The sequence below is a fragment of the Mauremys reevesii genome, linkage group 23, assembly GCF_016161935.1.
Source record: "Mauremys reevesii isolate NIE-2019 linkage group 23, ASM1616193v1, whole genome shotgun sequence".
Classification (NCBI taxonomy): Eukaryota; Metazoa; Chordata; order Testudines; family Geoemydidae; genus Mauremys; species Mauremys reevesii.
In genome coordinates this window covers 20,695,100-20,711,562 of record NC_052645.1, presented here as the reverse complement: position 1 = coordinate 20,711,562, position 16,463 = coordinate 20,695,100, and the positions used below count along the sequence as shown (strand labels likewise).

The 16,463-nt window shown below is 50.7% G+C and overlaps 1 protein-coding gene across 2 annotated transcripts in view; it reads left to right on the top strand.

Annotated features, from left to right (window-relative positions):
• The window catches only part of COL8A2 (collagen type VIII alpha 2 chain), a 143,068-nt gene that overhangs the window by 25,734 nt on the left and 100,871 nt on the right, over positions 1-16,463 (top strand). The window lies entirely within an intron of this gene.

The window sequence follows — 16,463 nt, the reverse complement described above, 5'->3', positions numbered from 1 at the left end:
TTCCTATCGAAATCCTGTGGTTTTGCTGTGAAACTTGGCAGCTCTGACTGCTTTTGATTTGAGATGTTGGCTTTGCTCCATCCCCAAACTCAGAATAAAACTCCAGAAGGGGGCAGAGTGTGTGAATCCAGTGTGCATCGGAGCTTGCAACCCTCTTTGCAAAGGGCAACTGAGGAGGTTTGCATGGCTGTAATGGGAATGTCCTAGTTCTGGGCTCAAGCGATCACCCCTTTGGGGACAAGATGTGCTAATGTGAGGGCTAACCGCTGAGCAAACAATTCGGGGGAGAAATTCTGCAAAAATTCCTTGGAATTCAAAAGCAGATTTAAATTCTGAGGGGTTTGCAACACTTTTGTGTTCGTCTTCTGCAAACATTCGAGCCATTGGGCATTAACAGCACCGATATACCCAGAGCAAAACTCCCCCCACGCACAGTGCAGAGAGCCAGCACCAGGCACCACCCACACCCCACCTACGTCCTATTTTGAGAACTTAGGTGGGACACAGTGCAGCGGCACCGTGCCAGCCAGGGACGCAGGAGTGAATTTTTCCCAGAAAAGCCCATTTTTTAGCAAAAAAAAAAAAAAAGTATAATGAGAATTTTGATGGTACATTCCACTGTGAAATCTGTGCTCTCTTGGGGAGCGATGTAAATCATCCATTCAGAGAAAAGGGACCATGCTACATTTATGATTTTTTTTTAATTGGTATTGCCACCCCCCAGCATTCAAAGTTCATAAGTCAGGGCCCCAAAGATCATAAGATTTTTCTTTTGAGTTCTTTGCTGCCCAGTTCCTGAGCCTTCTGGTGCAGATCTTCTCTGCAACCACGAGGGCTTAGAAACTTCTTTTGTTGTTTGTAACGAAAGCTGAGCTATTTGGGCAACTTCTTGATTCAAGGAACTGGGAGATTAAGAAAACAACCCTTGCGATATATTGTGTGTTTAACACTGTTGTAGCATTTCTGGGCCCCTACTGTGATCAGCGCCCCATTGTTCTAGGCACTTTACAGGCACAGAGTAAGAGACTGCTCTGCTCTGAAGAGCTCAGTCCCAAAAGACCAGATTTATGTAACCAACCCAACCTATTGTGACTGTTCAGGTGCAAACATACAAAGCATGAAGGTTCTGAAAACCAACAGGTCTTCATGGGAAAGTTCCTGAACAGTTTTGAATAACTTTGAAAATCTTGGCCACTGATTTGTTGACAATTCCTGAACACACACACACAAACACACACACAAAATCCACCCCATAAACAGAGCTGTGAATTATTATTTCCTCAGTTCTAGCCATGAAGCGTGAGCCATGTTGTCCTAAAATACTAGAGCTTGCACCAGAGCAGAGGAAAACTGGACAGCAGGAAGTTGCTGGAGGGTTTGGGAATCTTTTTAAATTTAGTTGCTTTTTAAAGTGAAGAAGTTTTGCATCAGCTCCTCCCACTCTGGTGAAAGGCAGATTTCTTTCCTTACTGTCTCTTGAACTGGAGATGAGGAGTGGGGTGGAGGGAAGGGAACGTGGCAGCATTAGCACCACGATCTCGCTGCCTGGTTCCGTAATCTCTTCATTCCTTCCCACCCGGCTTCACAAAACCTGCCCACGTTCAGGCCAGAGTAAATCCTGAGCCAGCTGGCTGGGAAGCTGCAAGCGCCCGTGGCCCGGCCTTCCCCGAGGAATTAGAGCCCTCAGCCTCCGCGTGGCCAACCCGGCTCCTTTTGTTCTTACTACACATTGTTTCTTGGCCCTGCCCTGAGTGCGTTCTCCATGAGGAGTTCTCTGATTTGCTCTTTAAAGATCACCTGCCGTGTTGTTGCTGAGCAGAAACTAAGTGCAAGGATGAAACCCCTTGAGACCCTGCAAAGGGTTATAAAATGTTCATTGTCCAGCTCATCTTAGGCCACGGTCTTTGTTTTCCCGTCCCCTCGTGCAAGTCTGACACACTGCACAGCAGCCGCCCCGTGCCAGACCATACCACGGCAGTGCTTTTTATGAAATGTCGGGTTCATAAGAATTAATTTCATTTAAAACATTCTTTTCATTTTTCATAAAGCACAGCAAATCCGTGGTACTTACTGCAGGAATGCACCAAGAATGCTGTTGGGCAGACAGCGTATTAGCTACGATATATGAAATAGGATGGTGGGGGGAGGGGGATTGGTGGCTGGTAATCTAGTACTGCCCTGATACCAGATCTAACTACCTTAGATTCTTCCAAGAAAAGTAGAAGCCTGGTAAGGCAGGTTCCTGGAGCATCTTCTCAGGTTCCTTCATACTGATGATCACAAGGTATTTCCAAAAGAGTGAATGCTTTAACAAAGACTGGGGAGTCTTATGGAATTGCATGTGATGACACTTAAAAGGCAGGAAATTTCTCATCTAAGATTCGGGGATTGGCATCTCTGGAGAACCCTTCAATGGCTTCACAGGTTGTTACAGTCCCATAGACCTCTAGTAATGGCCTGGTTCTGAAGCCACAAAGTCAATGGGAGTTGTACTTGCACCAGGCAGTTCGGTTCTTAGTCAAGCTGTGTTCCGCTGGGACTTCTGCCTGGAGTGAAAACTTGCATGTGCAGCTGATGGAGCTTTTTCAGTGACTGGCCAACAAACCTACAACTCCTGGGAGACACCAAGCTGGCCATAGACCTCAGGGTTCTCAGAGCAAAATGCCAGGCCCTCGGATTCTGACCTCGCTTTCCCATGAAAACAGACAAATAAAAAACTTCAAAGTATGCAAATTCCAGTCTGTGAGTGGCCTTCAGGATCTCCCTGGACTCTCACTGCATGCTGCTTTACGCACTCAGTGCTCTTGTTGTCTTGGGGAGTGCCAGGAGATACCATCTCTGTGTGGCTGTTTAACTGACCAGCGTCGCTACGGCGGTGCCTGCATTGCCCAGTGGCGAGGGAGCTGGCCTGGGAGGCAGGTGAGCTGCGTTCAATTCCTGGCTCTGTTGCTGAGCCAGGGGTGGCTCTAGGAATTTTGCCGCCCCAAGCACGGCAGGCAGGTTGCCTTCCGCGGCACCAGCGGACCCTCTGCAGGTAGGGCAGCCTGCCTGCTGCCCTCGCAGCGCCGGCAGAGCGCCCCCCGCAGCTTGCCGCCCCAAGCATGCGCTTGGCGTGCTGGGGCCTGGAGCCTCCCCTGTGCTGAGCACAAGTCACTTCCCTGGCTGTTTTGTCCACGTAAATCATAAGCTGCAGGGAGCCGGAAATGTCTCTTACTGTGTTTACACAGTACCAAGCAAACAGGGCCTAGATCTTGGTTTGGGCACCAGGTGATCCTATAACACTTAATGGTAACTGTACTTTTGGGGATGGCACAGGAATGTCAAGACTCCATGTGGCCCATGACGTGGGGACTGTGAGCCATCGTGTCCCCGTTGAGGAAACAAGCTCTAGGATTCCTTTCCAACACCCTTGATTTCATTAGTTACATCTCAGTGCGTGGGCAGCTGCCATCCTCCCTTCCTTGCCCCCCATCCCATGTTCTGGCAGCCAGAGGAATATTCCCCCCCCCCCCCCCCCGCAGCACCCACCGAACTGCATATGGATTACAAGTTTAATGGTCTTCGCTTTTCTATTTTTATATGAACTTGACTTTTGAGGACACGGCTCCTTACCACGTACCTTTCTGATCATGCCACACTCCCTCCCCTAGGCCCCGTGGTGGTGGGCGGGGTACTTCCTTTTTGGTGAGCAAGCTTTGGGAGCTTGGAGGAACTGGCAGGTTATGCTGAGTCTCACCAAAGTCGAGACAAATGCCTTACCGTGCCAGTGAGTCCCTGGCTGCTTCTGACTTGAGCAGGAGCAGGACACAGCTCTGTCTGCAAGGCTCTGGATGCAGCATGAAGTAACCTGTCTCGCTGTTCTGCAGCGCTCCTCTGTGCTGCTAGTGAAACAGGCTTCTCAGCTGTTGGAAGATTCTCACTGGGCCCCATTCAAATCCCAGTAAAGTCAACGCGAAAAGTCCCACTGACCCCGGTGAGAGTTCGATCAGGCCCCAGCGTGGCATGGGTGGAGTAGCAGCCTTCACACGGAGAGTCCAAAGTCTCTTTAGGACATAGGAGGAAGTCCAGGCTGGGATGTTCCTTTAGCAGCTGTGTTAACAGCCTTATGACTGCCCTGCTGGGAGCGCATCAGCTCCCATAAGTAAAGCAGGGTTGTCCCTGGTCAGGACTTGGCTAGGAGATGCCAAGGGAAACCCCGGTGCTGTATTTCATTTTGCTTTAGTATTGAACCAATGAGGCAAGCTGGCACTGGGGAGCGCTGCGTTCCTGCTGGCTCTGTCTGATGGAGGAAAAGTAAATCCAAGGTCCGGACCACCTGTGGCCATTAGGCGAACTCAGGGCACTGTTTACCAAGGCTCATTTCCCCAGCCAAAATCCCCACTGCAGCTGTAACGGGGATACAAGATTCCTTGTGCTTCTGTCCTAACCTGCTGTGCGCTCTGAAACAGCGACTCTGTAATACCCTGGAGGTGGCTGCATTTCAGTGACGGGCAGGATGATTTCTGTGGGGGGAGTGGGGCGGGCATGGCGACCCAGACCCAGACCTTCAGTGCTAGAGATGTCACTGAGGGCAAAATTTGGCGTATCGTTTGCAGAAGGATTATGGGATGAAGGGCGTTGTAGGAATTATTACTACATATATTACAGCTGTGTAATGGCCCCTGCTTCTCCAGGTCCCTGCCCCATGTGCTGTCACTTACATCTGTGCCAAGTCCATTTAGAGTCTTAGAACAAGGAAAGGAAAAAGATGGAGTGGGTGAAACGCATCTCTGTGCAAACAGCCAGCATAAGGCCAGGCACCAATTCCATCCCATGTAAGCCCATCATTTCTCCCGGAAATGCTGCCATGCCAACCATAAAGCAGGCCCTGGAATCATCTTTACCGTAACTTGAAATCTTGCTGTCAGATCTTAACTTGCATGACCCTGATGTGCTTGGAAACAGCAAAACAAATAGAAAATCTTCCTTTTCCCAGCCCACCAACAAATCATCAAAGCAGCTCAGATGCTAATAATTAAGCTGTGAGCAATCAAAGAAAAAAGTTGATCCCATTAAATATTGCTGGGAAGCGAAAAGTAAGTGTTCCTGGAGTGCCACTTGTTTTTCGCTCGAATCTCGGTCCAGGAGGATGCTAGCTTGGGTCCCTCTAGTGGCTGAATACCAGCCAAACATCTGCATTTCTTTTTTTTCCTGTCAGACTCGTTTGTATCAACTAGCACTGATTTTTGTAGTTAAGCAGCATCTTGTCACCAATTGCATTACATGGCAGGAGGCTGGAATGTTGCTGGTTTCTCCTTATGCAGAGAAAGTAACGTGGTGAATTCCAGTGGTCACTTCTCCCGCCGTCTCCCTTCCCCCTTTGCAACTTGGGTATGGAAAACGTTGACTCAACCCAGGGGCTGCTAGAAACCTGAATGCTCAATTCTGCTGACCTCTGAAATGTGGAGCGATATCTGTGCCAGTTTTTGCACATTTTATGATGATTTAATCTCTCTATTTACAGCTGCTCTGCAACTGTCCCAAACAATCAGTCCAGACTCAGCGCTTCCAAGCTTGCTTTTGTGATCCTGGGGGCCAACTTTCTGTGCCATTTAGGAATGGGATGTGTGGCCTTGTTTGTTAGCAGCTGGGTGCAGGATTCTTAAGAGCTCCTCAGTTGCAATCTTTGCAGGCTGCAGAACGACTGGAGGGAAATGTCCGTGAAATACTGGAGAGGATATTTCAAAGGCACGGCCGTGATATAGATCACAGCTAGTTGTTTATGGACAACTGCTCAGCAGGTTGCAGCATCCTGCAAAGCTGAGAAGAGATGTAATAAATACCAAGTTTGTTTGGTTTTGGCTGGAAATGGCCCAACTTATTGGAAAGTGAAAACTGGTTTGAAATAGGAGCTGACTTATTCAGGTGATCTATGATATTTCCAAGGGCTCATCTGAATTAGTGATTTAAAAAAAACAATTAAAATTGGTTCACACCACAGAGCCACGTGACTCACCAGCAGAGGCTGGCTGGAGTGACTCTTCTGTGCCCTGCATATAGTGGCTGGGATCGTGGGTGCTCTACATCTGCTTTTATCTGCTCTCCACTGCTGCAAAATTTAGGGAAGAAGGGGAAACTTGCCATCCGCAGCTCCCTATCACCCATCACAGACATCTAGGGCCGAAGTCAGTCCTAATGGTAGTGTGGGGTCACATTGTATTCGAGTATTTGGGCCAAATGTAAGTTCCTTGTTAGGTGAACATAGTCCCTGGGGCCGGCTGTCCTGAAACTGCCGCCTCTTACACCTTCCTCTGAAGCAGCTGGTGCTGGCTGAGATCAGACACTGGGCTGCGGCTCTGATCCAGTCTGGCAATTCCTGCCTTCCTAGGAGTGGATCAGAAAACGAATCGGGGCGGGGAGCAGCAGCAATGGTCGGCGACGAGGACTGCTTCATTTTGCCGTCTTCTAGCCCTGCCCTGCCCTGCCCTAGCCATGTAAGATGTTCACCCAGTGACTGCCAGCGGGTGCAGATTACAATACATTGGCCTTTAACCTCGCCTCCAGCCCAGTGACCGCTAACGTGCTGCTTACGTCGCTGTGCTCATTGATGCTGCGTTTGGCCCATAGCGTGGGGGATGTGACAGGGAAATTAATACCCACCATCCCTTTGACTCGCCCTAAAGATCTGATTCTGTGAGATGTCCGACAACCCAGGGCTTCCAGGAGGCTCAACACCTGGCAAAATTATTCCCAGGAAGACCCTCTGCCAGTCGAGAAATTTGGGGCCCTGTACATCGTGTTTTCTGGGCCCCCACCCTCTACCATTTCACCCCAGTTACAGATATTTGAGGGGGGGCTCTGGAGCTTGGGGCCCTGGTACAATTGTCCATCCTTCTTCCTCCCATCAACCCTGGCTGTCAGTAACAATTTGCCTGGCTGTGTTACTCAGACACATACTAACTCCTGGCAAGGCTTCCTGTTTGACTTCTTGTGTCTGCACCCTAGACCTCAAATTCCACGTCCCCTAACCCCAGCGAATGTGCCAGGGATTTATTCTGGGTAAAAACTGCTGAGCTGCTGTGCAAGCCAGACCTCAAAAATTCAATCTTCTCCACAGTGTTTTAGTTCCGCACGTTCATTTTGTTACATGATAGTAACACGGGTGCATAATGAAATCACAGAAACCCAGAGACTTTTCATTGCTGGTTGGCAGGCAGGTTGGTGCATCTGCACCTCAGGTACAGGTTAAAAAAATAGAATCTGCTCTTAAGCTTTAAATCAGTTGATTTACAGAGCAGAACGTGGAGGATTGCTCTTCTTGTTCTGTCCAAATGGTGGCTTCTCTACCGTTTGGAAACAAAGCAAAGTGGTTGACTCCAGATTCAAACTGAATTATAGATACAAAGCTTTATTTATATAGTGAGAGGTTTGTATGTTGTGCTCCTCATTAAAGGGCCTGTGTTTGGGTTCCAAAAGAGATTGCATCTCTTTAGGACACACAAAGAACTTTATTTAACGTGTTGATTTTTAAAGAGCAACTAGTGCTGTTCTTGGCTGCCGCCCAGCCACTCTTTTATGAGTTTCATAAAGGTCCTCCCCCACCCCCACCCCTTTTTTTTGCTGCCGTTCTCTTAATTCAAACCAGAAAATTGACCGCTTAGCCTGGCAGAGGCAGGAGAAGTGATGCACTCCACCCACTGCCTGGCAGCAACCTTAAGAGCAAAGCAACATCCGCACGATTCGTGTCCATGGTCGGCGTCCTCCATAGTGGAACTGGCTGCTAGGCTGTGGACTGGAGAGAGACCAGGAAATAATGTTGACTGCGAGACATGAGAGAGGTCTGCTAACCTAGGGCCGTGCTACTCTGGGGTGGTGTTTGCTATGCAGCTGCTCCCCTTGACCATGGGTTTGCCCCTCCAAACATTTTATAAATGCTCCCCTTTTCTCCCCCCGCAGCTTTGCGGGATGTGGTATAATCACAGATCATGTTCTATATGCTGACCCAACTTTGCTCCTCTGCCCCTTGAATTTGTCTGAAATAACGCCCCTGGGTGGAGCCAATGTCCAGAGAGCCAGCCTTGCTCCTCACGTTGCCTTGTGGTGATACCATTGTGTATGAGGATGGCACCATGACACTGATGACCTACAAAACAAATGTGATGACATCTCTAATATGAGGTATCCGCTTGTGCACTGCAGCCTTGTGAATGCTGATGGCTACAAACGCGGGTGGTACCGTGCAGCCCTCCATGCCGTCTTGTCAGTATTGTGCTGCGTTGCACTATTTTTGCAACTGTCTTGTTGCACTGACTCACTTTTTTGCAAAGTTCTGTGCATGCATCTCACTGTTTTGTTGCCATGTGTTAGGGCAGGGAAGCACTGAGTGATGTCTCCTGCGTTGGGTTTCCTTCATGCACCATTTTACAAGATAACACCATTGGGGTGGTGTACCATGATACTGTGTGTATAGTAATGTTAGTATTGCTTTGTATGCTGTCGACACATAACAATGCATGTGGTGTAGTGGTCATTGTGGTGTAGCGGTCGTTGTGCTGTACTGCGTTTATTTTAGTGCAACCTGGTACACAAAGAGTTTGGTGCCACATATTGTTGCATTGCTCCTTTGGATCTGATGAAGTTAATATTGAGAGGGGTCATTATGCCGTTTCAAGCACTGTTTTCTGTACTGCGTCGCGTTGTGTTGCTGCCTAGCAGCACGTGTCATTAAGTTGTGTGGTTACAGTGCAAGATTGTATGAGGCGAGGGCAATGTTGTGTTACAGCCAGTTGTAGCTACTCTAGACTCTCCTTGTACAACAACCCTTCACACCCTGTCATGGTTGTCAAGTAATGGGAACCCGCAGTACCGAAATACCTTTGAAGATCTGGGGCTTACCTTCCCTATCCAACATCCTACCCACCTTTCCAGCCCCTTCAGATCCAATTTCACAGCCTTCCTGTTTCTAGCTGAGTTGCTGAAGAAAAAGAACTGGAGGCAGATGTGAATTTGGTAATAAGGCCTGATCCTGGAGGTGCTGAGCACCCTCTGCACCTGCTGGCCTAACCTTGGACAAAGGCTTTGTGATAAGGCCTATGACTGGTACCCAGGAGATCAGGGTTCACTCCTGTTGGCTGATTGATTGTGTATCAATTATATTATTTCTCAAGAATTCCCAATGAACACTCCGAAATTTGGTAGATCCTTGTCCCAAGATCAGGCTCAGGATTCTCAGGATCACTGTTCACTTGGGAGCCCCAATGAGCAGAGCAGTGATGCCAATGCTCATGCTCCAGGAAGACCTTTTATAATTACAAAATTTTTAGTATTACTACGGCTAGTCTCTAAACCAGTAGGGGGAAGTAATAACGGCCCACACCATTCCATGTGTATACTCGCTCTATCTCTGGGGAGGATTCGAGGCACAGATCCTACTCGGACTCCGGCATGCCAATGGAGAACTCAACGGCTTGACTCAAGGCCTTGATGTCCATCACATGTATGCATGAATGACTCCTCCCTCCTTTACCATATTTTAGCTACCTCACCCTCATAATATTGGAGTGTCCTTATCCTATAGGTTAGTATATTAACTAGTTTAATCTTATTAGCATATAAGTCAATTAGTCTCCATAGCTACCTGTGGTTAGGCGTCTGCTGCTGTTTTCTTCCAGAAATACTCTAAACTGGTACAAACTGCCTTCTTGAGCAGTTACGTGTCAGCAGTTTTATTCTTAATTTCAGCATTTGTTGTTATTACAAAACCAAGTCTTGGGCCAGCTTGTGACTTCAGGTCACTGTTCCTTTAGTTACCTATGTTAACTCTGTGAAGTAACTTACCCCTACTCAGGCTGTTAGGCCTTGCATCTTAACGTAAGCTCGGTGGCTGCACTGTCACTTGAACTCCCCAGTCCCCATCTGTCAAGTGGGGTTAATAGTCCTTCCCTTCACGGGAAGAGCGTCACTAATTTAAGTTCTCAGCTGCAGTATCTGCACACCTGCCCGTACGGTATCGAGACAGGGCAGTCTCTTAGGGGGCATTCACCCCCGGCCGAGGATCAGGCCCAGAGAGCGAGTGCAGGGAGAAAGTGATGGGAGCGAGATCCTGAGTTCCAGGACTGGGGACGATGAGCCAGTCAGGTGACTTGTCCGGTGGAATATCATTCGCTCAGCTCTTACCCTAGCGCAGCTCCTTGCTGGATGTTCGCCTGGGTTCTGCAGCTTTCATGTCCCTCTTGATCCATCCTGCTTCCGCTGCAGTTTGCTGGCTTCCCAGAGCTGTAGCAGCTGAAGCTGGGATGGCCTCTGGAAGCATGTTACCCATGTCCTATCGCATCAGCAGCGAGTCGAGGGGCCTGTCCCCACTGTTCCAAACCCCTTTATCCTGCCTCTGATCCACCACGCCGAGTTGTTCTCTGCGGGCAGAAAGGAACTCCCCCTTCCCCCCAACTCTGCAGTTAGAGATGCCAGTTTCTGCTTACAAGGTCTTACAGGAGCCATAAGGATGGGCCTTTCCTTCTCACAGCATCTTACGCGCCCATAAATAATTTTACTAGGCGTATGCGTGTGTGGAAAATTGACTGCAGAGGCCTCACGCCCCACTGTGCACAGTGTCCCGAGTAACTGAAAGAGATCCCAGCCTTGTAAACCCATCTCGCCACCAGACTGGCGGAAAACAGGATGGAGGGAGGAGGAGGTGCAGGCTTTGCCAGGAGGTGGTGATGGATCTATTTCCATAGAAACAGGCTGTGACCATTTTCAACAGTTGCAAAGAAACCATTCCACATTTGCATCCTGGTTGCATGTTAAGGTTCATAACGTAGCTTGTGGGGGTGACTCCACCTTTCCATTCTATTCAGCTTTTCTCCTTTCAGCTACTTCACCCTTCCACCAGTTCACTCTGCTTGCTCAGATCCGCTGGGTGACGTGAGAAGCCAGGCCCGGTGAGAAGGTAGGCCTCTCTGAAAGCGCGAATCAAAGCTCTGCTCAACTGGGGAGCAGCCCAGCCGGGAAGCTTTTAATTCCTCTCTCTTAAGCCGTTCCTCCCTGTCCCAGCCTATGAGCAGACAGAAGTGAAGTATCTAAATTGGCAGCTTTAGGCTGTGCCTGATATTTTTGCCTCTTATAATTCAATTCCACTTGATTACGTTTGGGAGCCCCTGCCTCCGCTCAGGTGGCCAAAACCCGAGGGCCAGATCTTGAGCTGGAAGTCAGTAGGAGTCAAAGCGGAATGAAGCCTCTGGAAGTTAAAAACTGAAAAGGCTCTGTAGGTTCCAGCCAATTAATTCCCCTGCCAGGCAGGATTACTCCCTACCTTACATTTACCAGGGGTTCCCTTAGAGAGACTCTCTCTGTCTCATAAATCTTTCCCTTACACCTGGCGTATCTCCTCTGGGCCTGTTTGAAAGTGGTGATGACTCAGAGGAGGATTACAGGGTTTAAGACGTATCAAGAGAACATCTTTCATTCTGAGACGGGGATGCACGTGTGGTGCTCTCGGCTGCGCTTGCATAGATCCCACTTGGCAGTCAGGCCAGCAGCCGCTCTTCCACCAGCCACACAAGATTTGTTTTTGCCGTGGAGGTCCCATTCATTGCAAAGTGAAAGGGACTGAAACTGGGTTTAAAGGAGCGTGGAGAAAATTGGCAGAAACCAGGATGCCCATGAATACTGTCCCGGCTGCTCCTGCCAGGCCTGTGGCGTAGCTAACGTGCGAGGCGCTAGGGCACAAGTAGAGAGGCGTGAACGTTGTCAGTATGTGTGCGTGTATCCAGATCTGTTTGTTTCCCAGTGGGTTGTGCTGCTCCATTAGGGTATTTCTACACTGACTTGTAAACCCCAGTTTACAATTGCTGGACTCAGGTCTCAGCCGTGCTAACCCATCCATGCTGCACTATGCAGACTTTCTGACTTGGGTCTGCAGCTTGAGTTGCATCCACACTGACGGGGTTTGGACCCGAGTTGTAGAGGGACTCAGGCTCTGGAGTGGGACCCAAGAAGTGTCCTAGGATCCAGGGCTTGAGAGCTTGCTGACCTGAGTCAGACTGATTTGTGCGTGGAGAGAAGGAGACTGGGGCTCAAACTGGAGTTGGAGACCAGGCTCCAGGCGCAGTGTAGACATACCCCAAGTGTCTGCCTTGAGCCCAGAGCCTCCTTTGCTTTCCTAGTGCCCATTCAGTCCCTGCTCATCGCCCCAGGCAGGCAGCCTGGGGGGGTCTTTCATTGGCATGAACCACTCACTGCAGAGCATCAGGTTGAACCTGCTCGATGCATCCAGGGGCGTTCATCCTCCATGTGACGCTGCCTGTCAGGGCACTGGCAGAGCCAAAACGGGGGAGGGCTGCAGGCACTTACTATGCTGGGAGAATGGGGGGGGGCAGTGCCAAGGCGAGTGGGAGCCAGTGGGCAGTGCCGGGAATGGGAGGGACGAGATAGCGGGAAGTGCTGGGGTGGGGGGGGATGAGGATATTATTGTAGGGGGTAAAGAAGCAGAAATAAGATGCTTCTTTCTAACGCCTCTGCCATGTGCTGTGGTCCCAGTAGCCTCCTGGGGAAGGTACCTGCCCCGCTCTGTCCTGCCACCACACGCCCCAGCCAACATCTCAGAGCTGCTCTTCTGTCTCTCCCCTCCCTTGGCCGGAAGCTAAAGAGCAGCGAGGAACTCTGCCCTGGCACAGCCGTGGCTTTCGACTCTGTGATCCCCTTGTCGATGAGCCTGTGTCGAAGGCTGGCTCGAGGGCCCTGCTGACTTCAGCCCCCAAACCCCTGGAGAAGATCTGGCTGTCAAAGTACTTACACGGCCCCTGCCACCATCATCTGAGGGTCCATCTACGCTTCGGACAGGGGGTGGAATTCCCAGCTGAGGGAGACATTCCCATGCTAGCTTGAGCTTCTTCCGTCAGTGACTATAGGTGACCGTGTATATGCAAGGTCAGACCAATGCAAGAACTGCAGACAGTTACACGCGGCTCAGACAGGATTGTCCGTGACCATTGCGGGCTGCTACATCCTTGCCTTGCGCTCTTCACGTTTTTTACATTCGGTGGCGTTATGCCTTGTTTCAAAGCGGTTAATGGCGACGTGACAAATCTGCTGCCACCTTGCTCTAGTGTGTCGTGGCTGCTGGGGCCAGCCTGAAATGCTTTCAGGCATGACTTCAGTGCGTCTTTTTATATCGTGTACTGGCCACTATGAAAAAGGTGCTTGGCTTTAGCTGACCATAAATTATGGCCTCAGCTTTTCTCAAGGACTCTTATGACCGAGATGCCCAGACCAACACAGCTGAGCTTTTATGAGCATGCTTTGAATGCCAGACATCAGACAGCGATTAACGTTTTTGACTTTGGGAATCTCATCCCACCACTTGACTCTGCAAAGGGAGCAATGACTGTGCCTGCAGAATGTGGCAGTGATACGTTGTCCGTGTCTCCCGACCAGACAGAAGCACTGGGAGCACCCCAGCCATTTAGCAGAGTGCTTCCTTTGACACCCCTGTCCTTCCCAAGGCAGCGTGCCGGCTTTCCAAACGAAGAGCTAGCCTCGACTACGCTATCACTCGGGGCATCGTGTGGCAGCTGCTCCCTAGAGAGCAAAGCTTCTCCGCGGATTTGAGCGGCATGGTGTTGATCTGAACCGGGTCGATGTGCACATTCCCTGGCCCAGATGGGGGCAGCTCGCTCCTCCCACCACTGAGAGTACACGGAAAGCTTGCACGGGCACGTCTCCTGGAGTGGGATTCGCACCCCCAGCTCGAGGTTGGAGACGTGCCCGGAGTCTCACCATCCTCCGTTTATCCTCCCAATGCCTGTGTGAGGCAAGGGAGCATTGCAGGGAACTCAGGAACAGGTGGTGACTTGCCAAAGGTTCGTGGCACAGCTGGTCATGGAGCCGACGTCCTCGGGGTCAATCCAGCACCTTGACCACAAAGCCACCATCCTCAGATACAGCAAACCAAGCCCAGATACAGCAAACACAGTGTGAGGCTACAGCTCAGCTAGCGAGGGCCCCATCCGAACATCAGTTGGGAGAGGAGGGAAGCAATGATGCCTTTCCCTGCTCAGGTCCCAGAAAGTTAAAAGGACTTGATTTGTTGTAAACATTGTTCCCCACCCCTGCCCCCATCTCTTCCTTTAAGTATCCAGGCATTTTCCAGACAAATGAAATCGCCTTCTCGTCAGACTTTCTCCCGCTAATCTGAAACCAGCAGTAACTAGCACAGGGGCAAAATGGATTTTAAAAAGTTGGAAGAAAATGACTATTTTAGACAGCTGCTGCAGTAGTAATAGCCGAAAACTTTCGGCTGCGATGCTAAGTTCCAGGCATTTAGTGTTCACTTAGCCCCTGTACCTTCCAGCTCTCTGGAAGCTTTGGGTAATAAATTTTACTGGGTCGATCAAGCATTTGAAAATGAAATAGCAGCAGCTTTTTGCAAAGCCCCAGTCGAAACACGGACAGCTGGTCTTGGCTGATGGTTGCAAAAGGCTTCGTTTAGGAAGGAGATAGTCGGGGTAGCCATAATCCTGTGTCATTCCCTAATTGCACTCCGGATGGAAAAGGGGCTTTCTGAAATACATTTATAACTCAGTAATTTATTCCCAATTTAAAACCAGCCAAACAGCTCGTTTTATGGAGAGAGACATGCAGAAACACCGCATCCGAGTCCTGCTGCATTTTACTTGCATCCTGCTGCCATGGCTGCATGTCGGATTTTCTCAAATAGGCCAGCTCAGCGCTCTAGGAGTGTGGTGATGGCCAGGGAGTTGGGGGTTCTGGGTGCAGGTGCATTTCTTGGCCGTTCTCTCCATGCTGCTAGAGGGTGGCTGCGCTGCAGTGGGGAGGCGTGGCTGCAGCGCGGGGAGATGTACCTGAGCTAGGGAGAGCAGAGCAATAACAGTGACGCCGTGGCCACTGGACAGGCTAACCCCACCTGCTCAGGACCCTGGGTACATACTCAAGCAGCCTGAGATGTGCCCCCATCTATTCAGCTAGGAACCAGTTTCCAAATGTCTGACTTGGTGTCTAGAAGGGGGCAAATCTGAAGCCAGTGGAAGCTTCCCATTGGCCGCAGGGGGCAGCTGGGGCCAGGCCCTGTGAAACAAAGCTTCCGAACACGGGGGCCTCCAGCACGCTAAAGAAATGGGCTAACTCCCAGAAGCGCCCGATGTCCCACTGCTCCCACTGCCAGCCCACGGGGAGCAGCAGCAGCCTGGGCAAACAGGCCAGTTCTTTGCCTGCCTCCACAGGGCTGGGCTGTGGCCAGATGAGTGCGGAAATCCCGTAGGCTCCTAGGCGCCTTGCGTGCTCAAGTGGAGCTACCCCGTCTCACCGCGTTGGCCTTAGCACCCTTGTTATGTAGTTAGTTGTTATCCATGAGCATCTAAGGCTCCTCCTCCCCAGCCATGTCCCCCTCCTGCCCAAACAGGCCATTGTTTGGGGGCTGGACCTGGCTCCGAGTCTCAGCAGACAGGAAGGTGTTTCTCAACCCAGGGGTATTTAGATTTCAAAAGACAAGATTTTGTTAGAGTCCATTGTGTGCCCTGGAAACAAAGAATGAGCTTTTGTCAGCATCCCGGCCCTTCCTCCCTCCTGGGGCCTTTACTTGAGCTCTGAGGAGTTACTGATTTGAGCCCTATCCCGCGCCCAGTGATCTGTGGCAGCAGGATCCGTCCCATAACAAATGTTTGTGTGAGCACTAACACGGGGGCTGTAGTCACGTGTGTGCACTGGGGGGGTTCAGCTGCGTCCGTGTGAATGCCACGTCCAGACACGATTTGCACTGTACAATCCCAGTACAGCATAGAAGCTCTCCAAGCTTTCCTGGCATCCCAGCTCTGGGCCCATGCTTTAGAAATGTGGCTCCTCACGTGAGCATGGGGGGAAGTTCTATAACCCCCTTCCAGCTGCTGCGGGGCTGGGCACGGACCTGCTCCAAGCGGTGCCTCTGCCCTGCTGCCCGGAGGGCAGAGAGCAAATGGCCCTGGTGCTCTGCTGGGCACAGGTATGTTCTGAGCAGCTTGGGCTGCGCCGCACAGGCCGCATATTCAGCCAGACTGATGCCAAAACATTGACTAGGCTAAGCAGCAAGATAGTTGGCAGCTGCACTTGTTTGATTTGGCTGGGTGACGGTGCTCTCGGCGGGGCAGGGGCAGGGGCAGGGAGAACGCGGGAGGCTGTCTGCACAGCGCTGAGCATAGCCAGGTGATTGCACTGCTGTCCTTTTCCCTTTGCTACTCCTCTCACTCCACCGGGAGGGCTTTCTCCAGGGCACGCTGGTTCTCTTTGCCTTTCTCAGGCTGGTCCGTGCACCAGGAAGTCAGCAGCAGCCCTGGCCCCCCTCCCAGGGAAGAGAGTCACTGTCTGCACTGCAAGGGGCAGATCCTAAACCATAAGCGCTGTGGGCCTAGTGCAATGGGGCCCCCCATTCCTACCTGGGCTCTCTAGTGGTTACCACGGTGTGAATAAATAACAATGCAGGGACCCCGTGACTA